At 38.2% G+C, this 10,581-nt stretch overlaps 3 non-coding genes across 3 annotated transcripts; all 3 read right to left on the reverse strand.

Moving 5' to 3' along the window:
- LOC112793585 (small nucleolar RNA snoR74) lies at positions 1-94 on the reverse strand. Its single transcript, XR_003198282.1, has one exon. It is a non-coding gene; the product is annotated as a small nucleolar RNA snoR74 (small nucleolar RNA).
- A 65-nt stretch (positions 95-159) lies between these two features.
- LOC112793584 (small nucleolar RNA snoR74) lies at positions 160-289 on the reverse strand. The gene has a single exon (XR_003198281.1). It is a non-coding gene; the product is annotated as a small nucleolar RNA snoR74 (small nucleolar RNA).
- A 9,838-nt stretch (positions 290-10,127) lies between these two features.
- Positions 10,128-10,235, reverse strand: LOC112793956 (small nucleolar RNA R71). Its single transcript, XR_003198641.1, has one exon. It is a non-coding gene; the product is annotated as a small nucleolar RNA R71 (small nucleolar RNA).
- Positions 10,236-10,581: the final 346 nt, after the last annotated feature.

A 10,581-nucleotide genomic window follows, 5' to 3' on the forward strand; every position in this document is an offset into this window, starting at 1 on the left:
TAAGGTTATATTAATGGAACAAATAACAATGGTAATTATATCCCTGACGGTTACAAGAGGACTGCTCACATAGGCAACAGACCCCTGCTTTTTTCATCAGGTTTCTCACTCCAATATTTTGATTTTCAAATATGAAAATTTTTTTAAAAAGAAAGAAAGAAATGTCCCACGGTTTATTGAACCTGGAGTCATAAAGAAAGAACAGCGGTTCACCCAATAACTTTGGATTCATATATCTCTGAAGGTAACGAGAGGCCTGTTCACAGAGGCAACATGTCACTGCTTTTTCATCAGGTTCATAAATTCAAACGAATAATAAATAAATAAGATCTACTTCAAATCCTAAACAAAAGTAATAGAGAAGAATATATCTGTACCTTCTAAGCTATGTTATTATTTTGGTCCCAATTTCAGTTATTCATTTATTCTAAAAGAAACAAAAATATATTACCTTTAATATAATAAGAAACAAGAGCAGGTGATTAATTAAGCAACTAAAAGTTTGAACAAAATTGCAATAAAGGAACCACATGCTCACACCGAAAAGGAAAACTATACATGCAATTAAAAATACGAAGATTTGAAGTTCCTAATATTGATAGTTGTTGAGATTTAATGCTACACAGAGCAACCAAACTATACATTAATGAAATGAGCTTTTCAATGCTTATTATTAGTTAATAAAAATAGATCAAACTAAAGAGTAGAAAAGGGAAACTTTCGATGTATAATAATAATAAGTGTTATGGGGTCAAACAAAAGGGAAGCAACAACACGTGGTTATACACAATAAAACTAGATTATTACTCTTAACCTAGCTAGCTAATTTAGAGAACAGAATGGGAGATGGGAGATGGGAGAACACAATAATAATAAGTCCGAACAATGGGGATGGGAGATGCTAAAGCAGGGACCTTGATTGAGCCCACAATGTTAAATAATTAGCTGTAGATTAAGTTATAAGAGTATTTTTCTAAAAAATAATGTGAAAAAGCAAGCTAAGAATAACTTGTATTAAAGACTAGCTTCAAAACTCCCAAGCACTTAGATGTAAAAGGCTAACTGTAGGGGTTGGGATAAAACAAAAAAGAACATGGATAATGAAGAAACAATCACTCACACAGTCAAAGAGGCAACCAAGTCAGCTTTGGTGAAGTTCACTCCAGCATTGTATTTTGTGAACTCCCCAATTTTGGTGTCGTAAGAGAGCTCAGAACCAATTGCAAGTACGTCGGTCCCTACAACAACAGAGACAAAACTGAACTAGTTATTTGTGTATATTCTGGACATTTGTTCTAATTTAGTACTAGTTATTTTACATTTCAGGCTGATATTGTAAATGGGGACCAAGTTCAGCAAGAAGGAAAAACTTGAAATAATAATGTATAATTAATAATCACCGGACAATTATAATTAATCCAAAAGGGAATGAAGGAATAGTGAATGGTAAAAATTAATTAGTTAATGATGGTTTGATCATGTGGACTGCTGCTGCTTAAGTAAACAGCTATATATAGTTATGTAGACAATATCAGCCTGAAATGTAAAATATTGATTGATGATGATGTATTTTACAATATTTTACAATATAGTTAGTTAGTATCCAATTGAATATTGATTGATGATGATGTATTATTATTGTAGCAAGAAATTAAAAGTGGTGAATAAGAGATATCTATATACCCTACTATGCATGCACATACTAAACTTCCACCTGTTCACCAACAGAGACAAAACTCAACTTATTGCCAATGAAAGATATAGTTCAAGGTTTAGTATAGTTTCAATGAGTTTATTTCTTAAATTTTATAATCCACTCTTGTCTATGGAGATGTAAGGTTTACACTGCAAATGAATGTCTTACCTTTCCAGACCTTTGATCAGGAACTCTGAAGTTAAAGATGGTTTTGAGACCAGGAGCAGGCTCATTAACAGTGATGGTTGTGAAGAGCTGAAATGCAAAAGCATGATTAACATTAGTAAAGCATACATAACAGGTAAGTCCTGAATTGAGTTTTAAGAAAATTGACAATAACAGCTACGAGCACACTATAATTAAAGTTTATATTGCCCAATATCAACCTCCCGAAAAGTGCATTAATATTGTCCAAACAGGGCACCCAATTAAAATACAGTGTCAAAATGGTAAACATAACACTAAGATAAATAATACCCCTTGAATACCCTTGGGTATTTCATTCCCCCAGTGCTTGTACTTGAATCAAATTTTAACAATAGGGAGTATTTGACATACTTGCTACAGGAAAATTTCAATAGTTATGTAGACAGAAACATAGTATATTATATGGCTGTCAGAGTCGACTCAAGCCATCTCAGATCATGGAAACTGAAATCAAAATCAGACTATCAGTGGGAGAAAAATAAAAGTATTTTTCATTTAACAGGGTAATAACTTACAACTAATAACATGTACTATAATCAAAATCCAAAGAAAAGAAGGCAAGGAATCAGCTCATGTGATTAAAGTGACTCAATTCTTTACTAACCGCGGAAATGATTAACTAAAGCGATAGATATTATGAACAGAATCACAGAACAGAGCCCTACAACACTAAGCTTATTCAGTCTAAACTCATTCATCAATTCACTATATTAAGAAATAGCAGGATGAATTAACTAGAAAATCCAAAACAATAAGAGTGGCAGCAATTGAACCATTGACACATGCATCGAAGTAAATACATAAGGAAAGAGAAAGTGAAGTTACCGTAAGGAGAAATGAGGAGATGAAAAGAGAGGTTGGTTTTTTAGGTCCAATATAGTGTTGTTCCAAGATCTGAGATCGTCGACTGGTTGAACACAAGACCTGATCGGCGTCAATCATCCTCACACCAATGTTAATGGAATGCTTCAACATAAAGAAAACGATCGCAGAGCTGCAGAGAAACAAAAACCCCCAAAAATTAGCAACAAAAAACGAAGAAATCAGTAACTGGCGGAGAGGGAGAGGTACCTAGAAAACTTGAGAGGGAGCTGCAGAGAAACAAATCAGTAACTGGCGGAGAGGGAAAGGTACCGGCGGAGAGAGGAGAAGCCCGAGAGGGAAGAACGGCGTTGTCGGAGCACGGAGGAGACGAAGGAGAGAGAAGGGAGATCGAGAGCGCCGTTACTGTGTTTCGTTTAATGAGGCTAGGGTTGCAATTCTTTTGTTTTATATACATATGAAAACGGCGGTTCAAAACTGCCATAATCACCAGAACCGCCACAATACACAAAGTTAATTATGGCAGCAACCAAACATGCCATAAAGACCAGGTATTACGGCGGTTCTTTAAAACCGCCGTAATGTCAATGCCATTTTAAGCTCTTTTTTTTGTAGTGGTGAAGGTAATTTTTCAATTACCTCTACCTTATCTTGATCCACTTCTATTACCTTGTTCGAAGTTTTGTGTCCAAGGACAATTCCTTCAGTCACCATAAAGTGACATTTCTCCTAGTTTAAAACCAGGTTAGTCTCTTGGCACCTCTTTAGAACAAGTACTAGATGATCAAGACAGGAGCTGAATGAGTCTCCAAATACTGAAAAGTCATCCATGAAGACTTCCAGAAAATTTTCCACCATATCAGAGAAAATTGAGAGCATGCACCGTTGAAAGGTTGCAGGTGCATTGCACAGACCAAATGGCATCCTTCTGTATGCAAATACTCCAGATGGACATGTGAATGCTATTTTCTCTTGATCCTGGGGATCTACTGCAATTTGATTATAACTTGAATATCCATCCAGGAAGTAGTAGTATTCTTGACCTGCTAGTCTTTCTAGCATCTGGTCTATGAATGGTAAAGAAAAATGATCCTTTTTGGTAGCTGTATTGAGCCTTCTATAATCAATACACATACGCCACCCTATAACTGTTCTTGTAGGAACCAGTTCATTTTTTCATTATGAACCACTGTCATGCCACCCTTCTTAGGGACGACTTGGACAGGGCTTACCCAGGGGCTATCAGAAATAGGATAAATAATCCCAGCCTCTAGTAATTTAGTGACCTCCTTCTGCACCACCTCCTTCATGGCTGGATTCAGCCGCCTTTGTGGTTGAACCACTGGCTTAGCGTCACCCTCCAATAAGATATTGTGCATGCATCTGGCTGGGCTAATGCCCTTAAGATCACTGATGGACCACCCAAGAGCTGTCTTGTGTGTCTTTAGCACTTAAATTAGTGCTTCCTCTTCCTGTGGCTCTAAGGTAGAGCTTATGATTACAGGAAAGGTATCACCTTCTCCCAGAAATACATATTTTAGGGATGGTGGTAATGGTTTGAGCTCGGGTTTAGGAGGTTTCTCCTCTTCCTGAGGGATTTTCAGAGGTTCTATTATTCTCTCTGATTCTTCCAGATCAGGCTGAACATCTTTAAAGATATCCTCCAGCTCTGATTCGAGACTCTCAGTCATATTGATCTCTTTTACTAGAGTCAATAATATCAATGCTCATGCAGTCATTTGGGGTGTCTGGATGCTGCATAGCTTTGACAACATTCAACTTGAACTCATCTTCATTGACTCTCAGGGTTACTTCCCCTTTTTGGACGTCAATGAGGGTTCGGCCAGTTGTTAGGAAAGGTCTTCCTAGAATGAGAGTTGCACTCTTGTGCTCCTCCATTTCCAGCACAACAAAGTCAGTAGAAAAGGCAAATGGCCCAACCTTGACAATCATATCTTCAATTACGCCTGATGGGTATTTAATGCAGCCATCAGCAAGTTGGAGACATATCCGGGTTGGTTTGACTTCATCAGTTAACCCAAGCTTTTTGAGAGTAGATGCAGGTATTAGGTTGATACTTGTCCCAAGATCACATAGAGCTTGCTTGGTACAAGTACCCTCTAATGCGCATGGTATCATAAAGCTTCCGGGATCTTTAAGCTTCTCAGGTAAGCTTTTCAAAATGACTGCACTGCATTCTTCAGTGAGGTAAACTTTTTCAGTTTCCCTCCAATCCTTCTTATGACTTAAGATCTCTTTCATGAACTTAGCATAAGAGGGTATTTGCTCAAGTGCCTCTGCAAATGGAATCTTTATTTCAAGAGTCCTGAGATAGTCTGCAAAGTGGGCAAATTGCTTATCATGTTCCGCTTGGCGGAGTTTCTGAGGATAAGGCATTTTGGCTTTATATTCCTCAACCTTAGTTGCTGTAGGTTTATTGCCTATTGATGTGGGTTGAGAAGCCTTTTTAGAGTGGTTGCTATCAGCACTTGTATGTGTCTGACCTCCCACTGGCGTTTGAATGCCAGGGGTGGAAGCTGGAGTGGTGTTAGACGCCAACTCCTCACCTGTTTCTGGCATCTGAACGCCAGGACTGAGCATGGGTTGGGCGTTCAACGCCAACTTTTCATCCATTATCTGGCGTTTGAGCGCCAGAGTTATTCCTCTCTGGGCTCTGACTGTCCTCAGAGGAATTTTGGATAGCAGTCTGTTCATTTTTTGGCTTTCTGCTGCCTTGAAGTGAGGTATTTAATGTTTTTCCACTTCTTAATTGAACTGCTTGGCATTCTTCTATTATTTGTTTTGATAACTGCTGTTCTGTTTGCTTCAACTGCACTCCCATATTCATATTAGCCATTCTTGTTTCTTGTAATATCTCTTTGAATTCGGCTAGCTGTTTTGTTAGAAAATCTAATTGCTGATTCAATTCAGCCGCTTGATCTGCAGAACTGAGTTCAGCAGTTACTGTTTTAGCCTCTTCGTTGATGGAAGATTCACTGCTTAGGTACAGATGCTGATTTCTGGCAACTGTATTAATGAGCTCTTGAGCTTCTTCTATTGTCTTTCTCATGTATATAGATCCACCAGCTGAGTGGTCTAGAGAAATCTGAGCTCTTTCTATAAGCCCATAGTAGAAGATGTCTAACTGCACCCACTTTGAAAACATTTCAGAGGGGCATTTTCTTAGCATCTCTCTGTATCTCTCCCAGGCATCATAAAGGGATTTATTATCTCCTTGTTTAAAGCCTTGGATGCTCAATCTTAGCTGTGTCATCCGTTTTGGAGGAAAATAGTGATTTAGGAATTTTTCTGATAGCTGTTTCCATGTTCTTATGTTAGCCTTAGGTTGCTTATTTAACCACCTCTTAGCTTGGTATTTTACAGCAAATGGAAACAGTAATAATCTGTAGACATCCTGATCTACTTTCTTATCATGTACTGTGTCAGCTGATGAGCGGATAATTTGTACGCTTTTTGGCATTGTTTTTAGTATGTTTTTAGTATGATCTAGTTAGTTTTTAGTATATTTTTATTAGTTTTTAGTTAAAATTCACTTTTCTGGACTTTACTATGAGTTTGTGTGTTTTTCTGTGATTTCAGGTATTTTCTGGCTGAAATTGAGGGACCTGAGCAAAAATCTGATTCAGAGACTGAAAAGGACTGCAGATGCTGTTGGATTCTGACCTCCCTGCACTCGAAGTGAATTTTCTGGAGCTACAGAAGCCCAATTGGCGCGCTCTCAATGGCGTTGGAAAGTAGACATCCTGGGCTTTCCAACAATATATGATAGTCCATACTTTGCCCAAGATTTGATGGCCCAAACCGGCGTTCAAAGTCACCCTCAAGATTTCCAGCGTTAAACGCCGGAACTGGCACCAAAGTGGGAGTTAAACGCCCAAACTGGCACAAAAGCTGGCGTTTAACTCCAAGAAGAGTCTCTACACGAAAATGCTTCAATGCTCAGCCCAAGCACACACCAAGTGGGCCCGGAAGTGGATTTTTATGTCATTTACTCATCTCTGTAAACCTTAGGCTACTAGTTTTCTATAAGTAGGACCTTTTACTATTGTATTTTCATCTTTGGATTTCTTTGGATCCTTTGATCATCTTTGGACATTTAGTTCTTAGATCAGATCTTGGTTCTTCTGGTTCCCTCTCTGGGACCGAAGCCAATGATCGCTCTTGTTCTTATGTATTTTCAACAGTGGAGTTTCTACACACCATAGAGTAAGGTGTGGAGCTCTGCTGTACCTCGAGTATTAATGCAATTACTATTGTTCTTCTATTCAATTCCGCTTGTTCTTGTTCTAAGATATCACTTGTTCTTCAACTTGATGAATGTGATGATCCGTGACACTCATCATCATTCTCACCTATGAACGTGTGACTGACAACCACCTCCGTTCTACCTTAGATTGGGTGAATATCTCTTGGATTTCTGATACACGATGCATGGTTGATCGCCTGACAACCGAGCGCTTGCCTGACAACCGAGTCAGCCATTCTGTTAGATCAGAGTCTTCGTGGTATAGGCTAGAACTGATGGCGGCATTCAAGAGAATCCGGAAGGTCTAACCTTGTCTGTGGTATTCTGAGTAGGATTCAATGACTGAATGACTGTGACGTACTTCAAACTCCTGAGGGCGGGGCGTTAGTGACAGACGCAAAAGAATCACTGGATTCTATTCCGGCCTGATTGAGAACCGACAGATGGATAGCCGTGCCGTGACAGGGTGCGTTGAACATTTCCAATGAGAGGATGGGAGGTAGCCACTGACAACGGTGAAACCCTTGCATAAGCTTGCCATGGAAAGGAGTAAGAAGGATTGGATGAAGACAGTAGGAAAGCAGAGAGACGGAAGGAACACAGCATCTCCATTCGCTTATCTGAAATTCCCACCAATGAACTACATAAGTATCTCTATCTTTATCTTTATGTTTTATTAGTATATCACCAATATCCATTTGAGTTTGCCTGACTAAGATTTACAAGGTGACCATAGCTTGCTTCATGCCAACAATCTCTGTGGGATCGACCCTTACCCGCGTAAGGTTTATTACTTGGACGACCCAGTACACTTGCTGGTTAGTTGTGCGAAGTTGTGTTTATGCCATGGTATTGAACACTAAGTTTTTGGATTCATTACCGGGGATTATTTGATTTGTGAAAAGTATTGATCACAATTTCGCGCTACCAAGTTTTTGGCGCCGTTGCCGGGGATTGTTCGAGTATGGACAAGTGACGGTTCATCTTGTTGCTTAGATTAGGTACTTTTTTTTCAGAATTCTTGAAGATGAATTCTAGAGTTTCATGATGATTTGTTGAAGTCTGGCTGGCTGTGAAGTCATGTCTAATTTCATTGGACCGAGGTTTCAACTTATCATCACAAGAGCTTGTTGATTTCTATCAATCTTGCTATTGGAGCAGTGATCTGCTAAGGCTTGGCTGGCCTTTGGCCATGTCTAGTGTTTTGGACCGAAGCTTTCTTTGAAAGCTTGGCTGGCGGCGAAGCCATGTCTAATTCCTGGACCGGAGTCTTAGACTAGCATTGCAATGATTCCTGGAATTCTCATTAAGAATTTTGATACCTTTATTTTCTTTTCCACTTAATTTTCGAAACAAAACACAAAAAAAAAATTACAAAATCATAAAAACCAAAAATATTGTATGCTTCTTGTTTGAGTCTAGAGTCTCATGTTGAGTTTAGTGTCAATTGCATGTTTTTGTTCTTCTTGCATTCATTCATGTGTCTTAAGTGATCTTCAAGTTGTTCTTGATGATTTCTTACTCTGATCTTTGAATTCTCTTGACTTGAGTGTTTATGTGTCTCATATGCATTCTCATTAGTGTCAGTAGTATACAAACTACTAAGTTTGGTGTCTTGCATGCATTGTTATTTGATTTTAGTTGCATTTTGATTATTCCTCAATATCAAAAATCCAAAAATATTTTTAATTTGTGTCTTTTCAAGTCAATAATACAGAGAATTGAAGATTCAGAACATATAGCAGAGGAATTGCACAGAAAAAGCTGGGCATTCAAAATGCCCAGTGAAGAAAGACAGACTGGCGTTTAAACGCCAGCCAGGGTACCTGGTTGGGCGTTTAACGCCCAAAAGGGTAGAGTTTTGGGCGTTAAACGCCAGAATGTGCACCATTTTGGGCGTTTAACGCCAGGATGGCACAAGAGGGAAGATTTTGTTTTCAATGCAAATTTTTTTCAAGTTTTCAAAATTTTTCAAAATCAAATCTTTTTCAGATCAAATCTTTTCAATCAAATCTTTTTCAAATTCAATTTCTTTCCATTTTCAAAGATACTTGCTATCAATTAATGATTTGATTCAACATTTCAAGTATGTTGCCTTTTCTGTTGAGAAATGTTTAATGTTTGAATCATATCTTTTCTTGATAGCCAAGTAATTAATTTTCAAAGTCAAATCTTTTTAAAATGTTTTTCAAATCATATCTTCTCAATCACATCTTCTTAAAACCAATCATATCTTCTTAACCACATCTTTTTCAAAATAGTTTTCAATCATATCTTTTTAATTTCTAATTTCAAAATCTTTTTCAAAAATCACTTTACTTCTTTCCCACTTTTATTTTCGAAAATCAATTAGTGTTTCTCAAAATGTTTTCAAAATCCTTTACTTAATTTTCGAAAATTGCTTCCCTTCTTCTCACATCCTTCTATTTATGGACTAACACTATTCCTTCATGCAAAATTCGAACTCCATCTTCTTTGATAAGTTCAAATTTTCTACTTCTGCCTTCCATTTTTCTTTTCCTCTGACACCTCAAGGAGTCTCTATACTGTGACATAGAGGATTCCATATTTCCTTGTTTTCTTCTCTTTCTTATGAGCAGGAGCAAAGACAAAAGCATTCTTGTTGAGGCTAACCCTGAACCTGAAAGGACCTTGAAGCGAAAACTAAGAGAAGCCAAGGCACAACTCTCTGTAGAGGACCTAACAGAAATCTTCAAAGAAGAAGAACCCATGGCAGCCGAAAACAACAACAATGCCAACAATGCAAGGAAGGTGCTGGGTGACTTTACTGCACCTACTCCCGACTTCTATGGGAGAAGCATCTCTATCCCTGCCATTGGAGCAAACAATTTTGAGCTTAAGCCTCAATTAGTTTCTCTAATGCAACAGAATTGCAAGTTCCATGGACTTCCATTGGAAGATCCTCATCAGTTCTTAGCTGAATTCTTGCAAATTTGTGACACTGTCAAGACTAATGGGGTTGACCCTGAGGTCTACAGACTTATGCTATTCCTTTTTGCTGTAAGAGACAGAGCTAGGACATGGTTGGACTCACAACCTAAAGAAAGCCTGAACTCTTGGGAAAAGCTAGTCAATGCCTTCTTGGCAAAATTCTTTCCACCTCAAAAATTGAGTAAGCTTAGAGTGGAAGTCCAAACTTTCAGACAGAAGGAAGGAGAATCCCTCTATGAAGCTTGGGAAAGATACAAACAATTAATCAGAAAGTGTCCCTCTGATATGCTTTCTGAATGGAGCATCATAGGTATTTTTGATGAGCGGATAATTTATACGCTTTTTGGCATTGTTTTTATATAGTTTTTAGTAAGTTTAAGCTACTTTTAGGGATGTTTTCACTAGTTTTTATGATAAATTCACATTTCTGGACTTTACTATGAGTCTGTGTGTTTTTCTGTGATTTCAGGTAAATTCTGACTGAAATTGAGGGATTTGAGCAAAACTCTGAAGAAGGCTGACAAAAGGACTGCTGATGCTGTTGGAATCTGACCTCCCTGCACTAGAAATGTATTTTCTGGAGCTACAGAACTCCAATTGGCGCACTCTCAACGGCGTTGGAAAGTAGACATCCAGG

The sequence above is a fragment of the Arachis hypogaea genome, chromosome 3 (assembly GCF_003086295.3).
Source record: "Arachis hypogaea cultivar Tifrunner chromosome 3, arahy.Tifrunner.gnm2.J5K5, whole genome shotgun sequence".
Classification (NCBI taxonomy): Eukaryota; Viridiplantae; Streptophyta; class Magnoliopsida; order Fabales; family Fabaceae; genus Arachis; species Arachis hypogaea.